The sequence below is a fragment of the Dasypus novemcinctus genome, chromosome 23, assembly GCF_030445035.2.
Source record: "Dasypus novemcinctus isolate mDasNov1 chromosome 23, mDasNov1.1.hap2, whole genome shotgun sequence".
Taxonomy (NCBI): Eukaryota; Metazoa; Chordata; class Mammalia; order Cingulata; family Dasypodidae; genus Dasypus; species Dasypus novemcinctus.
The window spans coordinates 5,940,560-5,961,491 of record NC_080695.1 but is presented as its reverse complement, the minus strand read 5'-3'; the positions used below and the strand labels follow the sequence as shown (position 1 = coordinate 5,961,491).

At 38.2% G+C, this 20,932-nt stretch overlaps 1 long non-coding RNA gene across 1 annotated transcript; it reads left to right on the top strand.

Moving 5' to 3' along the window:
• Positions 1–12,972: 12,972 nt before the first annotated feature.
• LOC131275446 (uncharacterized) lies at positions 12,973–18,668 on the top strand. Its single transcript, XR_009182879.1, has 3 exons — positions 12,973–14,821; positions 16,436–16,562; positions 18,290–18,668. It is a non-coding gene; the product is annotated as an uncharacterized lncRNA (long non-coding RNA).
• The last annotated feature ends 2,264 nt before the right edge of the window (positions 18,669–20,932 follow it).

The window sequence follows — 20,932 nt, the reverse complement described above, 5'->3', positions numbered from 1 at the left end:
CACCTAAACATGAGTTCATACTGTTAGGTCTAACTCTAAACAATTATCACATAAACATTCTAGCCTCCTCCCCATGCTTATCTGTAACCTCTCACTTCACACGGAGAAAATATTCTCCCATTTGTCACCTGTTTATTAATTCTTTGATTTCAGTGTACATTTGTGAAAGTATTAGAACTGTTAATCCATATATGGTGGACAGCTACTGTATCAACTAGAGTACATTATTAATGCAGTTTCTTTTGACTTCATTTTACAAACACCTGTCATATCCAATATTACTGCTTTCAGCACTTTTTCACCCATTGTCTCTTATGAAGGCAAATTATACATTTGCAATACAGATCAATAAATTTGCAAAACTTTCAAGTCTACCCTGGGATTCTCTTCACTTTATCAATGGTTTTTTTTTTTTTTGCATATTTAAGGTTCATGCTTTGTCTTTTCAAGTTCAATGCATTTTTCTTGGGAACAAAAGACATAATGGTATTGCAGGAAGAGAAATGCTGTTTCCATGGCTATGCTTTTAACATAAGGAATGCAGCAATCAAGCCTTTTGGGTAAACAGGACTAAGCTGTCTTGGGCCTGGAGAAATATGAGCAAACACACTTTGCAGTTTAAAAGGAACACTAAATCTTTGTACTCTGAAATAAGTTCTTTAATTTATGAGTATTATTAATGTGTCACTACATTGCTTGTTATCACGGTAGCTTGAGTATATATACAGCCAGTTGTAGATAATAAAGTTGTCTGATGAGTCTCAACTCACAGATCCCCTGATCCCTTCTCTCTTTGCTTCATTCTCTCTTTCTCTTTGTTTCATTCCTGATACCCTTTGGGCCCAAATGTCCTACATTTTTTAAAATTTGTTTTTGTTTTTGTAGTTACAATATTTATTTTTCATTCTTTTATTTTAGTAACTTTTTTCTCTCTTTTTAAAAAATGTTACATTCAAAAAATACAAGAGGTCCCCATATACCCCTTCCCCCCTCACCCCACTCCTTCCACATCAACAACCTCTTACATCATCCTGGGACATTCATTTAGTGAATACATTTTTGAGCACTGCTGCACCACATGGATCATGGTTTACATTGTAGTTTACACTCTCCCACAGTCCACAGGCACAGTGTCAGGCAACAGTCTGGCTTGCCTCTCTGGCCAGCTCTGGCACAGTAGGTACCGCTTCCGTTAGGGTAAGGGTGGCTGGTACGGGCGCTCCGCCCTCGGCCCGGTACGGGCGTCACCGCCCTCGGCCTGCCCTTCGGCCCTCCCACCGCACATCATCTCATGCCCCCCCTGCTTGCGGAGCCGACCGCCTGACCTTATAAGGGCATTCAGACCGCCCGGACCAATAGGGAGCTGGGGCCAGCAACAGCCCTCCCCGCGCCGGCCTGCAGCGCCTCAGCTCCCATACCATAGATAGGCAAAAACCCCGTGCTCACCAATCAGCTCTCACCCCGCACTAGCCCCACCCCCGTTCCCTCGGGCTTATATTGTCAAACACTTCCTCAATAAATCGGATCTGCGCCATCAGCCAGTCCCCGTGGTCTGTCTCCTCTAGCCGGGCCGTGTTGTCCTTGCCTCCTGCGACCCCATGAAGCCCCGCAGAGGCTTCACAGTGGGCCATGGCAGGACATACAGTGTCCAGCATCTGCCCCTGCAGTACCACCCAGGACAATGCCTAGTCTTGAAAATGCCCCCACATTGTATCTCTTTTTCCTTCTCCCTACCCTCAGCAGTTACTCTGGTCACTTATAAAATGGTATGAGATGTAGCTACAAGTGGAATTGGACCTTACTTGCAGAATATTAGATATTCCTTATACTATATGATGTACTCTTTCTATCAAATATGAAAACTTATCCTCTCAAAAAAAAAAGTGCCATATCATAAGCTCAATGAATTTTCAAAAATGATATATTTGTGGAATCAGAGCCCAAACCAGAACAGAACATGTTAGTCCCAAGAATCTTCTCTTTGCCCAAGGTGATTTATACATTAAATAGAATATTATTCAGCAACAAAATAATGGAATTTCTGATGCATGCTGCAACATGGATGAACATTGAATACATCACGAGAGGGAAAAGTCAGGAATGGTAAAACACATATGGTATGTTCTTGTTTATATAAAATATGCACAGGTGGATAGTAGATTACATTACCCGGGTCCAAGGAGAGGAGTGGTTATTGCTTACTGTGTGCAGAGTTTCTGGCTGAGGTGATAAATCAGTTTAGGTAAATGATGTTAATTGTAACTATCTGTTTTGCATATAAACATCAATGAATTGTATAGTTGAATATGATTAAAATGCAAATTTTGAAATGTGCTTATGTTACTACAATGTAAACATTTAAAATATATAAAGTTTTCTTGTTTGGTCTTAGGTTTATAGAAATATTAATAGTGCTATTAATAAAATAAATTGAACACCACTCAAGGATATGTAGGAACAATAAATAAGACTATCCATTCATGTTGCTGTGCTTAAACCCTGGTGATTAGGAAGATCTAAGTATATTTCTTAAAATGAACATTTTATAAATGAGGGAAAAAGTCACAGGTTGTAATTTTGTTACACATATGATATTCCTAATTGTTTTGGCAATGCATCATCAAGGAAAGGTGTGTAGCTTCCATATTTTCCATAGTTTTATATATAATGAATACAGTTCTTCTCTCCTTTGAACAAGAGAATTACAAATTTCCAGGAACCTCAGTCTTAAACATTGGAATAAACTTTAAGTCAATCGATGGGGTACATTATGGTTTACTCTATGGTTTACATTTTACACTATACACTTTTTATGAGGATTTATTTTTTATTGTATTTTTTTGAAGATACATAGGTCACAAAAAATGTTGCATTAAAAACATGAGGAGTTGTGGACTTGGCTCAATGGTTAGAGCATCCACCTACCACATGGGAGGTCCACTGTTCAAACCCAGGTCCCTCTTGACCAGTGTGGAGCTGGCCCATGCACAGTGCTGATGCACTCAAGGAGTGCTGTGCCATACAGGGGTGTCCCCCTCATAGAGGAGCCCCATGCAGAAGGATTGCACCCTGTAAGGAGAGCCGCCCAGCGCAAAAGAAAGTTCAGCCTGCCCAGGAGTGGTGCTGCACACACAGAGAGGTGATGCAGCAGGATGATGCAATGAAAAGAGACAGATTCCTGATGCTGCTGAAAAGAATAGAAGTGGACACAGAAGAATGCACAGCAAATGGACTCAGAGAACAGACAACTGGGATGAGGTGGGGGAAGGGGAGAGAAATAAATAAGAATAAATCTTTAAATATATATATGTAAGAGGTTCCACATACCCCACCCCTCCACTCCTTACACATCAACAACCTCTTTTGTCATTGTGGCACATTCATTGCATTTGGCGAATACATTTTGGGGCACTGCCACACCACATAGATTAGGTGGCATTTAACATGGCCTGCATCCATCATGGAATGATCATGCAGAACACATCCATTGCCCCGCAGTTAACCCCGCATCCATGTATTCTATTTCTCTCTCTCCCACCCTTCAGGGCCCACAGTGGCAACTAAGCTTCCCTGCTTGAAGGACTAGATTCACAGATACTTGCAACAATGCTGAGGGCTTGGCATACGAGTCTGTCCTTCTCAGTTGGGAGCCATCCATGCTCTCAAGAGACACCTAACCCTCAGTTTGAAAAGATCAAGCTTCCCCTGGGTGGCGTTACAACACATTCACACTCATTGTATGTCTCCTCTCACTGATGTAACACATTATGATAAGATGAGCACTCATACACTCCCTAGAAGCCTGCCCCAGGTGCACCCTGTGCCAGATGTCCCCCATCAAACACCTAAAACCAGTAACCCTTATATCTTTGAAAGAGTTTTCTCAACATTATAGTTTCAGCCATGTACCTTACAATCTCCCATGTTCACCTGCTCCCCCCAACCTTCTCCCCATGTCTATGGATCATCTGATCCACGCCCCCAACCCTAGCCCCCCTAAAGACTTCAGAACCCAACCCAATTTATCCCTATGCCCCAGTCTTATCCCTTCACTGCACAACTTACCTCCACTTCAGCATAGATTTTACCCACGTGGGCACTGGCTCACAACCTTCCTCTCCCCGCCCCCCCCATTTCCTGTAAGCCTATCTTCCATTCTCTAGCCTTCTGAGACAGCTCAATTTGCTTAATTCATATCAGAGAGGTCATGTAGTTTTTTTCCTTCAGTGCCTGGCTTGCTTCATTCAACCTAAGGTCCTCAAGATACAGCCATGTTATCCTGCATGCTAGTATTGTATTACTTCTTACAATTGAGTAGTATTCCATTCTTTGTATATATCACATTTTGTTTATTCATTTATCTGTTGATGGACATTTGGGTTGATTCAACTTTTGTCAATTCTGAATAATGCCAATGTGTACATTGGTGTTCATACATTGTTTTTTTATCCTCGTTTACAATTCTTCTGGGTATATACCAGACAGTCAAATTTCTAGGTCAGATGGAAAATCTATAGCTAATTTTCTGAGAAACTGCCAAACTGCCCTACACAATGCCTGGACCATTCTACATTCCCACCAGCAATTGATGAGGGTTCCCATTCCTCCACATCCTCTCCAACCCTTGTAGTCCTCTGTTTTTTTTAATAGCTGCCAATCTAGTGGATGGTAAGATAGTATCTCATTGTAGTTTTGATTTGCATTTCCCTAATAGCTAGTGATGTTCAACAACTTTTTATGTACATTTTAGCCATTTGTATTCTTTCTTTGGAGAAGCATCTGTTCAAGTTGCTTACCCATTTTTTAAATGTGTTGTTTGTCTTTTTATTTTAGAGATATAGGATTTCTTTATAGATGCCGGTTATTGGGATACTATCAGATATATGGTTACCAAATATTTTCTTCCATTGGATAGGCTGTCTTCTCACTTTCTTGATAAACTCCTTTGAGGTACAAGAGGATTTAGTTTTGAGGAAGTCCTATTTAACTATTTTTTCTTTCACTGCTTGTGCTTTGGGTGTGAAGTTCATGAAGCCATTTCCTATTACAGTGTCCTGTAGATCTTTATGATCTTAGCTCTAATATTTAGATTTTTGATACATCTTGAGTTGATTTTTGAATAAGGTGGGAGATGGTGATGTGGGCTATGGGTGGGAGGCTCTTTGTCTCTTCAGAGATAACCTTAACCTACACTGTCTGCCCTGACTTGTGGGTATGGAGCAGTAAGAGGCTGCAGTCCTGCTCTTGGTGACCATGGCAATGACTCCAGTCCCAGGAGGCAATTTAACAATGTAAATTCTATATACATACCAGTCAGTCCAGGGAAACTGATGGTGGTGATGCTGAAACTTAAGGGAACTTGGACTTGGCCTCAAATGGGAAATATAATATAGCCTGTGCATAAATTCAAAATCATCTAATTCTGTATCCAAGTGTGCCTAGTCTCTAGAAATCCAGTTAAGTGATATGGGCTTTGAATGTTCAGAAAGGATATAAGACTGAATGTGTATTCAAGGTTGCATCCAGATGGAATGTGGGCAAGATGCTAATTCAAGCTCACCTGAGGTGTGGGCGATATGTTAATTCAAAACCTGGTACTCAGGCAAAGACTTAACTAACAAAGAAAGTAGTTTCCTTTGATAAAAGCACCATTTGACTCCCCATGCTGTATAAAAGGAACTTGAAAATCTTGTTCGGGCGCTCGGGTTTGAAAGAGAAAGCTCCCAAGTCCGGCTGCCGGCCTTCAATAAAACATTTTTCCTTCTCAAAATCATTTCTGAGTCCTGGCCTTTCTATACATAAATAATTGAACCTCTCTCAACTGCTACAACAATGGTAATCCTCTCATTCATTTGCATATGGATACCCAGTTCTCCAAGCACCATTTGTTGAAGTGGCCATTCTCTCCAGTTGTGTGGGCTTGTTGGCCTTGTCAAATATCAGATGACTTTATATGTAAGTATCTATATAAGAACTCACAATTCATTGCCATTTGTCAGTATGTCTGTCCTTGGGCCAATAACATGCCATTTTGACCACTGTAGCTTTGTGGTATGTTTTAAAGTCAGGTAGTGTGATTTCTCTGATTTTGTTTTTCCTTTTCAAAATGTCTTTGGCTATTTGGGGCCTCTTTCTCTTCCAAATAAAATTCACATTTAGTTTTTCCAGTTCATTAAAGAATGCTGTGTTGATTTTTGTTGTGATTGCATTAAATCTGTAGATGAATTTGGTTATGATAGACATCATAATAATATTTAGTCCTCTTATCCATGAACAGGGACTATTCTTCCATTTATTTACATCTTCTTTGATTTCCTTTAACAGTGTTGTGTAGTTTTCTGTATATAAGTCTTTTTCATCTTTATTTAAATTTATTCCTGGGTATTTGATTTTTTATTTATTAAATTCAGTTCTAGGTATTTGATCTTTTTATTTACTATTGTAAATGGTATTTGTTTCTTTATTTCCTCCTCAGATTGCTCATTATTGGTGTACAGAAATGCTACTGATTTTTGCACATTGATCTTATAACCTGTGACTTTACTGAACTCATTTATAACTTCTAGAAGCTTTGTTGTAGATTCTTAGTGCATTCTATATATAGGAACATGTCATCTGCCTATAGTGAAATTTTGACTTCCTCCTTTCCAATTTGGATGCCTTTTATATCTGTTTCTTGCCTCAGTGCTCAGGCAAGTACTTCTAACACAATGTTAAATAGGAGAGTTGACAGTGGTCATCTTTGTCTTTTTCCTGATCTTATAGGGAAAGATTTTTGGATTTCCCATTGTAAATGATATTAGTTGTTGGTTTTCCATATATACCTTTGATCATGTTCAGAAATTTTCCTTCTATTCCTACTTTTTGCTTTTTTTTTTTTTAATCAGGAAAGGGTGCTGTATTTTGTTGAATGCTTTTTCTGCATCTGTACGTATGATCATGTGATTTTTTCTTTCAGTTGATTTTTATATACATTGGGATGAGATGTAGAAATCAGTGTTGGAGGAGTTGCATTATTAGGCATCACATATGGAAGAACAAGATGATTTAGGACATGTGTATCTATAAGTTCAGGTACAGAATAGAGCAGAAAGGGAGTGACAGTCCAGATGACAATGATGGAGGTTGGAGAATCTGTGCTAGTGCTAAACTTAAGGATAAATATAATTGAGTAACTTTGGTCTGCTTTCTCTAGTGGTAGAGACATAATTCCAAATGTGACTTGGGTTAGGGATTCCTATGTTTTAGAATCAGGTATGGAATTGAAAACCTTCATCTAATTTGGCAGCTAATGAGATCCTGCTAGATGTGCATAAGCACAATCTCTGTAATGACCTCCCAACTCACTTTGAACTCCCTTAGTCGTATAAAATAATTTGTCTAAATTTTCCCCCTTTTGGTCAAGGCCTTTTTCCAGTTGCATTACTGATTGGTGCTTGGTAGTAATCCCTTGGTGCCAGGGAGGCTCATCCCTGCGAGTCATGTAACATCTTGGGGGAATTATTGAATTTATATGCTGAGTTTTGCTTAAAGACAGGCCACATTTGAGCAACAAAGAGGCTCTAAGGAAGTAAACTTTTGGCTCCCTATAATACTATGCTGTTTCAATTTCAAGAGTAAGGTTCATAACTGCAGTCATCAATATCAAGGACCTGTCAATGGACCATCATCCTTCTCTAGCCATTGTCTCTGTACTTGGGGGATTCTTGCTCTTTCATAACAGAATGTGGCAGAGCTCCCCAGGATGGGAATTCAATATTTTTTCAGTTATTGGATGACTCTCCACCCACTACGACAATGCCCTATGAACATATGTATGCATTTATATGCTTAATATGTATGCCTATGTGAATCTTCTCCCATGTATCCCCTTTCATTGACACCCTACACAAATGATCCTGCCATAGTTGTAACCCTTCTGTGATCTAAAATTTCTTTAAAAATGAACCCAATACAATAGCTAAATACAATTGTTAAGAAAATTAAGTAATATTGATAGTTTTGATAATTGGAAATAGTTTACAAAAATTTTAAAATATAAAAATAAATTAAATTTTAGTATAATAACAAATAATGAAAATATATAAAATTCTTTTTGACATTGTGGCTTTCATCCCTATAAGATCTGCTGTCCTATATGTACAATGACATTTTCTCCATTTACTCCTCCAATGTCTTACTTTTTTCATTTTGTCTTCAAAGAAGTTTTAGATCAAAACAGCATCACATATGGAATAAAGGGGACACCCATATAACCAACATCCTCCCCATTTTTCCCCTTCTCCTATCAATAATATTTTATACATGGATAGTACATTTGTTACAAATGATGTACGAATATTGAAGCATGTCTTCCAACTATGGTCAGTGGTTTATGTGATGGTTTACATTTGGACCATACACTTTTATAAATATTGATTAAACTTAACATCACATATCCATCATTGCAAGATCATGTAGAACATTCATTGACTACCAAATTAGACAATACCCCAAATAGCAGGGCTCATAAGGGCTCTGGAGACACCCAGGCACTATGGTCAGGGTAGATAATGTTCATGAAGTTGATATCTTGTCAGCAGACCCTACTTTGGGGTTTGTGCCCTCCAGTGTGACAGAATTGAGCTCAGTTGTTTCCCTACACATGGCTCTTTGGTCCCTTCTATTTGATCCTACATTTAGTGTTGGAGTTGTTAGGTGTACATTCAAGAAACTTGAATCTTTGGACTATTCATGTACCACCTGGGCCTGAAGCTTCAACAGAATTGCAACACCTATGCTCCAGTTCATTGGACTCACCCAGGACAGCTAATAAGGAGGTGGTGATGATGTGGGCTATGGGTGGGAGGCTCTTTGTCTCTTCAGAGATAACCTTAACGTAAGCTGTCTGTCCTGACTTGTGGGTGTGGAATGCTGGGAGGCTGCAGCCCTGCCCTTGGTAACCATGGCAATGACTCCAATCCCAGGAAACAGTTTATCAATGCAAACTCTATAAGCTTTAAATACTCAGGGAAAATGCAAACCAAATGTGCTAAAAACTTATCTAAAATGTATGAAGTCCATGCAAAAAGCTTACCTAGGATGTGGATGATATATACTAATCAAGCCTATTGAGAACTGAACCAAAAGGGCCATTTGGCCTTTCCTCTCTGTATAAAAGGGACTCAAAAATCTTGTTCAGGGCTTGGGTTTGCAACAGAAAGCTCCCAAGTCCGGCCAGCCATCAATAAACCATTTTTCCTTCTCAAAATCATTCCTGAGTCCTGGCCTTTCTACATGTAAATAATTGAACCTCTCTCAAATTCTACAACATTTGGGGGTGCTCTCCTGGGATTTCAAATGAAGGCCAGAGATGGTAGCATTTTGCTGCCCCTTCCAAATCCCTGAGGAAGCCAGGAGGACTCAGGTGAACTCCAAATCTGGGCACCCCTAGATTAAATTTAATCCAGAAAAGATGTGGGCTCCACCAGAATCTTCCCAATGAAAATCGAGGGCAATGGAAGGTCTGAAGAGAAAGATTCTGGGAATGAAAAATAACTCTGAACATAGATGAAGGTAAGACTCCCCGGGTGAGTACAGTCTGGAGAACCCTAGCTTTAATTGCTAGGGAGGAAGGCTGATCACCTCCTGGGAGAACCCTAGTAGCCCCAGAAAACTGGGGGGAAACTGTTCTCTCTAGGTCTGGAAAAAGGAGATATACTGGGAAAAGGCCTGGTGTTTTAGGTTTGTCTAACTGCATGTTAGAATGTGGTACTGGTCTTATATCCACCAAAGGAGTGGAGGCTTGATTTTAATAGCAAAGGCTGTTTATAGGTTTGAGTCCTAACACCCTATGGAAAAACCAGGAAAAAGTCTGGTGTTTTGAGTTTGTCTAACTGCATGTTGGAATCTGGTACTGGTCTTATATCCACTGAAAAAGTGGAGGCTGATTATAATAGGAAGGGCTGTTTATAGGTTCCAGTCCTAATGTCCTGGAAATTGGTCTGGATTTTTAAAAACTTGGTAACAGGAAAATGGATCAGATTTTCTAGTGAAGCTTGGTCTGGATGTAAAGTTAAATAGTGAAAAAGGTCTAGCTGGAATCTTTTGTTATGGTGCTGAATTGCAAATGAATTCTCTTTATACCAGATGTTAATGTTAAGTGTTCTCTCTAAGATTTGTTATGGCTGTGGGGGCAGCCATGCTGAAAAAAACATATATATAGAACTTGTGGGTCAGATTTGTGACCTCTGTGCTTCTGTCTGTGTCAGCTCAATCCTGGTGTTGGAGTTGTGTGGTTATGTAACATGGTGGAATTTAGTTGAGCTGGAACCCTCCCTTGCCATTGGCAAGGGGTTGAATTGATTATGGGGCAAAGCTGAGGAGTCTGGATGCTTGTGCATGCTCTGCTGCCTGATCTCTGGTCTGCCCCTTTGCTGGGGCTTGGAGGCCATCTTTGTCCATGCCACACACCGGGTTTGTTGGGGCTGCCCCAGTCAGGGTGGCTGGGTCCCTGGGAGGGGTGCTGAATTGAGTAGGTTCTGTCTGCTCATTTTGGTAGAAAGTTGGAAAGGGAGAAGTGGCTTGCCCCTTTCCAGTGAATCCACACCTTTTATTCATAAGCCACATTCCTATTTGATTCTTGTGCATCTGACTGCCCGAAAGTGGGAAGGTGAAGGGGATGAAAAGCAGAATCAAAATAAATGCAGTGAAGTTCCCTCCCTAGGGTTTCAAAGCCCAGAATCCACTTGCATTCTGCCCAGGTTCTTTACTTTTCTGAATCTCTCTCCTTAAGACTGTAGAAATACTTTGGAATGTTTTAGAACTGTAAACTTGTCTGAAGAAAGGAGTATATCACTTGAAACAATAGACCTTTAATCACTTGATAGCCTTTTCAATGGTCTGGCTGGGAACTTCAGGGTTGTAAGACTACATAGAAAAAAGAAGAAAAAAAGGAATGAAATGCTACTTTGAAATCTATGTTTGGCTTTTGTCAGTTGCTGGCACCTAAAAATTCACAGTAAAAAGGTAAAAACGTAGTTTAAAATAAATCTTTAAATGCCAATGCTCTCTTGTTGTTGAATTAAATGCATAACTTGCAGATGAGAATTTGTTCCATTACTAAGAAAAGGCAGAATTTCACAGAATTGTTACTAATAAAATTCTTGTAGCTTAATTAATAAAAGTATCCAATTCACCTTAAAGTTAAAACTTAATGAAAACTATAACTAAGAGTTAAGATCATTTATATTACAAAACAGCAGAAAAATAATAACTGAAATTATAACTGAGTGAATTTAGCCTGAAACTATTATTGTAAGTGTAAATTCTAAACTAACCTTTCCTTCATTTATGGTTACTTCAAGCCCAACCCTCACCCCTTGCCTTTGCCTATGGTTATTTCATTATAGCTTCTTCCCCTACAGTCCAGAGAAGAGTTGGGACATCCCTGTCCCCTGTCCTGGTATTAGTAACCCTGCTTTCTCTCATGAATCCAAGTGTAAACTAAATTGCTACCTGGTGGAATTCTTAGCCCTTAGGGTTAAATGACCCCTGGAGTTTTATTATCTCCAAGGAATGGGATGGGGAATAAAAGAAGTCTCCTTCTTTAATTATCAGTGTTCCTAAGAGTGGCAATTCATGAGAGAAACCAGTCTGTCTCCCTGAGGCTTCAAATAGCCTCAGTAAATATACATAGAATTAATTTTATTGCTTATCCAAAATTCTGCTAAATTCAAGGTAAAATATAAAATTCTGAAACAAAAAGAATTGTGTTAAAACATTGGGAACATTTTGGTTACAATCCATTAGTTAAGAAACAAAATTCTTGTGTAAAACTGCATGGTCATAGTGTAAAACTGCACAGTCATAGTGCAAATTAAGAAAAGTTTCAGGAGTCTTTGAAATGTTTTGCAGGCACACTTATTTTGTAAAAATGGAAGTTTTAAGTAACTAAAGTTATGTTTTTGTGCCAAACAATTAATGTCTGCCTATTTGCTCAAATTGTTGAAGTTAAATATGCAGTTATGTAAGTAATATATATTTCTGGAACCCAAATTAAGTTAAACAGTATATAAAATAATGCAAATTATAAGTAATATCAATGAGTTGTTTCTGTGTCTAACTCTATTTGTGTCTACCCATTTGCTCAGTGTATGTCTTCATACATCAGGATAATAATATCAAATTAACAAGTGAAAATTCCTAAAAGAGCTCTATTCAAATTGTTAAAAATTAAATATGTAGTTATATGTAAATAAATATTCTTGGAGCCCAAATTAGACTAAGCAGGATTGAAAAGTCATATAAAAATCTGATTATAGGAACTATTGGGGAAGGGCCTCCTCTTTGCAAGAGCTTTGAAGGCAGTACTAGGTGTGGCAGATTAAACCTATCTACTAGGCTGGGGAATTAAGAATCAGTTTGCCCTGTAATTTCCCAGTTGAAACCTTTTAACAGCCATAAAACAAGGGTAAGTAGTAGCCCTGCTGACAAATTTCAGTAAGTAAAAAAAAAAAGGTCCATAAAAATTATGGAGAGATCTTTCCTGGATTATGATTAAACAAATTAGGTAATTGTGTAATGTGTTTTGAAACCTGGTAGTCAATATGCTTTTAAAAATTATTCATTTTCATAACTTAAACAAAGAAAAGACATTCTTAGCTTTCTGTAAAGAAAAAAGAGAACATTCTTGTATAAAGTATAATTGTTTCAATTTTATTTAGCTTGGGTGTAATCTCCTGTAGTTTATAAAATGCCCATTAAATAAATTAACATTATATGTACAAAATCTATAGAGTAATAAAAATTGTAGGTTCATGTTAATGAAATTAAGCTAAAGAAGAACGATTGTAGATAGGCTCTCTTAAATAAATAAATTTCTTTGGTTAGTAATGATAATTTAACAAGTTTATTTAAATGTAAAGTAACCAGTCACTGTGGTTGTTGTCAATTATAAAGAGTTTGTAAAACATCTTCCAAACTGAAAACGTTTAAATAGTTCTAGTTCTAGAAGTCACTGTTAACTAAACTCTTGGATTGGTATTGGTGGCAAAGAATAACTTCGTGATGATAAAACCTGTCTGAAGGCCACTGCAGGGTGCATATTTAAGTAAGTGGTAATAAAAAGTTATCTTGATTCTATAGGGAATCTTCTGTTTTCAAATTAACAATGAAATATAGTTTTTTCCCTCTTTTACTAAAGTAAAATACCTACTATTATCTTAATGGTAAAATTATATAAGTAAACAGTCAATTGATATATGATGTGTAGCATTAAATTGTTTAAAATATATATAAAAACAAGGAATAAACTTTAACATTGTCAAACTCTCTTGTGCATTCAAACCAGGCCTTGAATACATTACAGGTTGCCTCTCCATGTGAGTTATTGGCTAGGCTGGTCACTGACCCCTCAATTAGAAATATTTGCTATATCAGTCTCTGGTTCTGCTCCTGAAGTTGATGGAAACTATGTTGCAGTTTCAAGCTCCTGCAACAGCCAATGATGACTTGGTACAGCCAAGGGTACAATGGATATCGCCTCCAGACTGGCACTGTTCCATAGTGCCAGAGAGCACTATGCACCAAGCTAGTAGAATACTGGAAACTCTCTCTGGGATCAACAATGCTGTGACTTGCTCACAATGTGAAAAACATGCTAAGTAGAGCCATGATACCAGGATACTGTAAGTAAAACTTAAACACAATTGACATTATGACCTACTCTCATGAAGAGATTACAAACCTGAAACTTAAAACTATTAATTGCAACTCAGAATCCTTATGCATTAAGTAATACATTGATTAATATTAAAGTGCTGTACTTTTATCCTGTACTAAATATATGCCTAATAATTATAATGTATCTTTTCTATTTTTGATCAAGTGCAGAAGTATATTAGACATGTTAAATTCCTGGTAAATTCATTTTCTAAACAGTTAATAAACATGTCTATAGAATAAAGTGGCAGTCTCAGCCAGGCTCACTCAACTTACTATTCTACTGTACTCTATTGTGTAACAAAAATGAGGCTTGCTTGCTAATAATGGGTCACCTATTAAACAGTCAAAATTACCAGAAATTGTACAATTAAAACCAAAATGTAAAAAAACTTTATTCTGTAGTTCTGATCCACTCCCACAGCTAAAAACTAAGAAACTTTCCATCTTAGTGCACTAATCCTGAATGAAACCAACTGTCCAAAAGGTGCCAGTTCACCAGAAGCATCTAACAAAACACATGAGTGCCAATTATTAAACAGCCTGAAATGCATCTTCAAAACAAAGCTAAGTATCTATTGCAATTTCTCTCTAAAAATACCTCAGAGAAAAATATATATATTTATACTGTTCCCGCCAGCTTTTAAAAAGGGATGCCATCTTTATAAGCACCTAACCTTGTCTACCTCTGTAATCCAATGTCCTCTTTTAAAAATGGGTATTCCAAATTTTTAATTAAGTTTGTTTCTTTCAGAGTGAACATCTTATTTACCATATGAAAACTTCATTCAACTTCATACAGAATGCCAGATCCATCTTCCTCTAGTTAAAATAAAATAAGAGTTTTATACCTTGTTAGGCAATGACTATAGCCCATGGCCAGCAGGAAGCAGTTACAGAAAAGAGATCATCTCCCTTCAGCACCCCTCTAAGATTAAAGGAGTAAACTCTTTAAGGGGAAAACAAAATTAATAGATAGATCTGGAGCCTGACAGGAAATTCACGTGAGCACCAGTGACCCCAGGATGACTGCAGGGGGGCCCCACCCCAGGATTCTGCTGTCCAAAATGAAACTTCTAAAGTTTTAAAAACAAAGTCCTAGATGCTACACTAAAAGTTGGTAAGTAAAGTAATCAATCAAAACAACAAATAGCCATCCACCTCATAGCTCCAACAATAATTATGCCAAAGCTTCTCAAGTTAAGTTTCAGCATAAGGGGGGAAATGATGTGGGCTATGGGTGGAAGGCTCTTTGTCTCTTTGGAGATAACCTTAACCTAAGCTGTCTGTTCTGACTTGTGGGTGTGGGATGCTGAGAGGCTGCAGCCCATGGCAATGACTCCAATCCCAGGAAACAGTTTATCAATGCAAACTCTATAAACTTTAAATACTCAGGGAAAATGCAAACCAAATGTGCTAAAAGCTTATCTAGAATGTATGAAGTCCATGCAAAAAGCTTACCTAGGATGTGGAAGATATATACTAATTCAAGCCTATTGAGAGCTGTAAGAAAAGGACCATTTGGCCTTTCCTCTCTGTATAAAAGGGACTCAAAATCTTGTTTGGGGCTCAGATTTGCAACAGAAAGCTCCTGAGTCTGGCCAACCATCAATAAACCATTTTTCCTTCTCAAAATCATTCCTGAGTCCTGGCCTTTCTATACGCAAATAATTGAACCTCTCTCAAATTCTACAACACTGATGGACAACCATGATACCAATGAATCAAGAGAGCCTACAACTGTAAGCAAGTGAGTCCCATCCATCAGCTCTATGGGAAGCCCCTCTCAATTAGAATTAGAATGAGCATGACCTTCCCAGAATCCTCAGGATTGGGAATGAAATATGGACTAGAGTGGACTTACTGGTATTTTTCTATAGACTTAATGTGATTTTAAATGTAAGAACTTATATCATTGATGTGGAGGCAGTGGCCACTGGAGGTTCTGAGGTCAGGGAGAGGGAAACAGGTGTAATAAAGTGGCATTTTTAGGACTTGGGAATTTTCCTGAATCACATTGAAGTGACAGATATAGGCCATTATATATCTTGCCATAACCAACAGAATTGTGTAAACTATAATCCATGCTTAGTGGCAATGCTCTAAAATGTGTTCAATTGCAATGAATTACCACACTAATGAAGGAATGTAGTAAATGGGGGCAAATGTGGGTGGTGTAGGGAGCTGAGCATATAGGAATCCTCTATATTTTTTATGTAACATTTATGTAATCTATCCTTTTAAAAATTTTTAAAAAGTCTCTGAATATCATGTACTAATTAATAAAATTGATGGATTTTTATGTTCTTTTCTGTACAGTGAAGGTATTCATATCATCTTAATTAGCCAGAGACAAAAAGATCTTGGCCTCTTGACCCTTAGAAAGAAGAGTCCTCCCCTTATTTCCCTTCGAGCACACTTCATGTTCCTCTTGTTGACTGGGCTATGTTTATTACCAAGTGAAGAGTTTGGCATTGATGACAGGTGGGCCTGGAATTTGTGACCAAGTCTTGACTCTTAAGGCTTTTTCTCCATTCTCAGCTTGCCTTTCCTTTTGCTTGTCTGGATTTGAGTGAAAATCTGAGTAAGTTAGATGCTAGTGGAGATATTGATAATGGAATCACAGGTATAAGATGTAAGTTTATTCTAGAGGTTAATGCTATTAATTTGAGCATAATACTCAGGACAGTATTACAGATACCCTGTGTGAACCGAAATTTCTATGATGTTTTAGGAGATAGTTACCTTCAAAGATGTAGTTGTGGACTTCACCCAGGAAGAATGGGACATGCTAGACTCCTCCCAGAGAATGCTATTCAGAGAGGTGATGCTGGAGAATATTAATCACCTGGTCTCAGTAGGTAAGAATCTAAAAATGTATCTATCATTTATATCTATCTCTGTTTACCATCTATCTAACCTATGTATCTACTATTCACCTATCTGTTTACTATAAATATATTCCATTTATTAATTCAAATATCTAGATCAGCTTTTCTTTTTATTTATTTATTTATTTATTTAATTCCCCTCCCCTCCCCGGTTGTCTGTTTTCTGTGTCTTTTTGCTGCGTCTTGTTTCTTTGTCCGCTTCTGTTGTCATCAGCGGCATGGGAAGTGTGGGCGGCACCATTCCTCAGCAGGCTGCTCCCTCCTTCGCGCTGGGCCGCTCTCCTTACGGGTGCACTCCTTGCGCGTGGGGCTCCCCTACATGGGGGACACCCCTGCGTGGCAGGGCACTCCTTGCGCGCATCAGCACTGCGCATGGGCCAGCTCCACATGGGTCAAGGAGGCCCAGGGCTTGAACCACGGACCTCCCATGTGGTAGACGGACGCCCTAACCACTGGGCCAAAGTCCGTTTCCCTCTAGATCAGCTTTTCTGTATTGTCATATAATTATTATTTTCTCTTATATTTTATGTATTATAATTTAAATATATGATTTTATAACACATACAACTGCCTAAATGAAATTTTTTTCTTCTATTTCACCCCAATATAATTTAATCTTGACCACAACTTAATGTCTTTTGTGAATCTCCATTTAGAACACACAGTGCAGTGTGGGGAACTCAATGAATATTTTTTGAATGGATAATTAGCTGTTGTGAAATATGTATTCTACTCCAAGGGCTATGCTGAGTTTTTAGATTAGTCAAAAAAAAAATGTGTGTACCCTTTCCCAGATAGAATTTAGGTAATTCTGATGGAATTTGCTTACTGGATTTTTTAAACATAAAATGAATCTCATGAAGCATACAGAGATTGAGGGGTGATGATATTTTTCTTTGTTTTATGTTTATTATTATTAAAATAATGAAACTGCTCTAGTAATGATTGACATGATGGATGCACAACTATGTGATTATTCAAAATATCATTGATTGTACACCCTGGATGGATCATATGCTTTATTAATATGTTTCAATAATACTGAATTGTTTTAAAAAACATTCAGTCATTGTGGAAACATAGATTTATTCCTATTTAGAATTAACAGGATTCTTTACTTTTCTGAAGCATCACTAATGTTATTAGAGCAGTTTCATTGTTTCAATAATTATAATAAACAAAAACAAGACACACAAGAAGATATTTCACTTCTCAATTTATCTATGCTTCACCTGTTGTACATAGCTGCTATTTCTGGCTGTTTTTGCTTATTTATTTATCAAGCAGTTTTATTGAGATATATTCATTTACCATAAAATCTATCCAAAGGGTATAATCAATGTTTTTTAGTATAATCAAAATGTTGTGCATTCATCAACACAAAAAATTTTAGAACAATGTCATTACTCCAAAAAGAAAAACTCTATCCCACTTAGCAATCCTTCCCCAGCCTTACATAATGAGTAAACTTATTTCTTTATAAATTGATTTATAGTTACATTTTAGATAAATGGAATAAAAAAATTTATAGCATTTTGCATCTGATTTCTTTCACTTAGCATAATGTTTTTGTTTGATATTAACATCTTGTAGTATTAATATACATTTGTTCAGTTTCAAAGAAAAAGTCATATGCAATTTTGCCCATTATATATGGATATAATGTTTTTTTATGTTTAAAGTATTCAATTTTGTAGGGAGGCACCGTGTGGGAGCGCGGCGACAGCAAGGGTCGGCTCATCTCCAGGCGCCGGTGCGAGTCGGACCCGGGTGGTGGGAACGGGTGTTAAGGCCCTCCGCTTGGGGTTCGGGTGTACTGCCCACCCCTCTGCCCAGCTGCACCCGCTTCCCCCTCGGTGGCCTAACCCCGCCTCTCCCCTGAGGGCCACCGCCGCGCCATGACAGCCCCACCTCGCTGCTGCCGAGAACCCTGGCTACCCCATCTTCTGCCCACAACCAGTGATGCACCCCTGCACGAACCTATCAGCCGTCTGCCGCCCCCCGGCCATGCCCCCTGCCCCTCCCCTGTCTTCGCCCTATATTAACTGCTGTACTTCCTGAATAAATCAGACTTGCGCACAGATCCTGGTCTCCTCGGTAGTCTTCTTCCTACCGCACGTCCTCCACACCTTGCCGGCCCCGGAGCGCCTTCTCAGAAGGCCCCTCCGTGTGTTGCAGCCCTCTGCCCGAGCCCACACTGCCCCTGCAGCGGCCCTCCAGGTGAGCCCACACTGCGACAAATTTGATATTCTTTTCCACATAATTCTGAATATTGAAAACATACTGAGATGGATACTTGGAAACTTCAAACATTTTCATGCCTCTAATCTTACTGTAACATGATATTTTTTTCCAATTATTGCAGGCAGAAAAGTGTCTTAAGTGATATAACTGATAATCAGTCCACCTATCTGTAGGAAAGGCATTTCTAAAATCATGTCATTGGTAAACTTATTTGTGTAAATCCTAGTTTTCACATAGATACCTGGAGATGAATAAATTAGGAATTCAGTAAAATACCCTAATTGTAATCAATTTGGGGATTAAATGCTAATCCAGCAAAAAATCTGTGTTTCAATTTAGGGAAAATTAACCTAAGCCAAAAATTTTATCCTGAGAACATATAAAAAAGAATTGTATAGACAGGTTTCACATTTATAATCTTAAATGAAGTTCAAAATTCATCAGATAGGTCTGAAATTGTATGGCTATAATAAAGAATATCTGTGTATGGAAAAGAATAATGTATTTATGAATGTAACAAATTATTTAACTGGATTCTTTCACTGAAGGATTAGTCTAGAATTTATATGTAGGGAAATGAGTGAATTGATGTACATGGACAAATGTTTTACAGTCTCTCATTTAATTCCCCACAGCACAGATCTAACATTAAAAGAAATTCCTTCAAATGCAATTATTTGCAAGAAGATACCACTGACAGATCCACAGTGATTCAATATGTTTTATTTTGCATGACAAAGAAATCATGTTTTAGCAGTCCAATGGCAAAAGTACACAGGGACTATTCAGCTTTTAATCAGCATAAGCAGATTCATGAAAGTCACTACTCTCATTTTAGAGAACATGAAAGAACTCATACTGCCCAGAAACACTACTTATGCCATCTTTGTGGGGAACATTTTGCTCATTGTTCTTCCCTTAAACAATTTGAAGACTCACACTGGAGAGAAACCCCATGAAAGTCATCTATGTGGCAAAGGTTTCAATGAATTTTCTACATTTAAACAACAAGAGAGAACTCACACTTGTGAGAAACCCTATGCATATCAACTATGTGGGAAATGCTTCACTCATTGCTCTTCCCTTAAATGACATAAGAAACCTCACACTGGAGAGAAAACCCATGCATGTCATATATGTGGCAAAGGTTTCAGTCAATATTCTAAACATAAACAACATGAGAGAACTCACACTGGTGAGAAAAACCCATGAATGTCATCTATGTGAGAAAGCTTTTGTAACTTTCCAAACTTCAGTGACATGAAAGAACTCACACTGGAGAGAAATCTATGAATGCCTCTTTGTGAGAAAGTCCTCACTGCATCCTCTTCCCTTAAATACCATAAGAAATGTCACACTGGAGAAAAACTCCATAAATTTCATCTTTGTGTGAAAGCCTTGTTCAATCTCCTTCCCCAAAATAAAATGAGAGAACTCACACTGGTGAGAAACCCCATAAATGTCATCTATATGAGAAAGGCCTCTTTCACCACTTTTGTAAAAAGCATGAGGGAACTCACACTGTAGAGAAACCTCCTATTTTTACCTTAAAGAACATTAGAGATCTCACACAGTATAGAAACCACATTAATGTTATCTATGCAGGAATGGAGATTCACACATCTGGTCCTGGGTGATGGGAAGCCACACAGTTAGCTCTCAGGGACCACAGGATTTGTTGCGGAGGAATCAAACAGGTGGGTCTGTGCCCAGCCAGCTTAGAGTAGGTAGAGCTCAATGAAACATGGAGGGAGCTGAGGGAAATTAGCCAAAAGTGTTTTTTTTTTCCCTGTTTCCTTTTCTTTAAAGTTTTTTAAACTTTTTTCTTTATTTGGGTTCTGGCAGAGAGGCTAGCTGTGGGTGGATTGATTGGCAGGTAAAAGCAGCTGGATAAGAGTAGACTAGTGAGGTCCTGGTGGCCTGAGTTGGAGGCCTGGTATATTTTGTAGGGTTATCAATTGCCCAAACAGGCAGTCTGAATGTGTCAGGTGGTCTGAAAGGGAGAACCAAATTTTGTTTCCTTTTGAATTCTTTTGTTTTACCTATTTGTTTCTTCTTCTCCAATTCCTCATTTTCATTCTTCTCCTGTTTTTTTT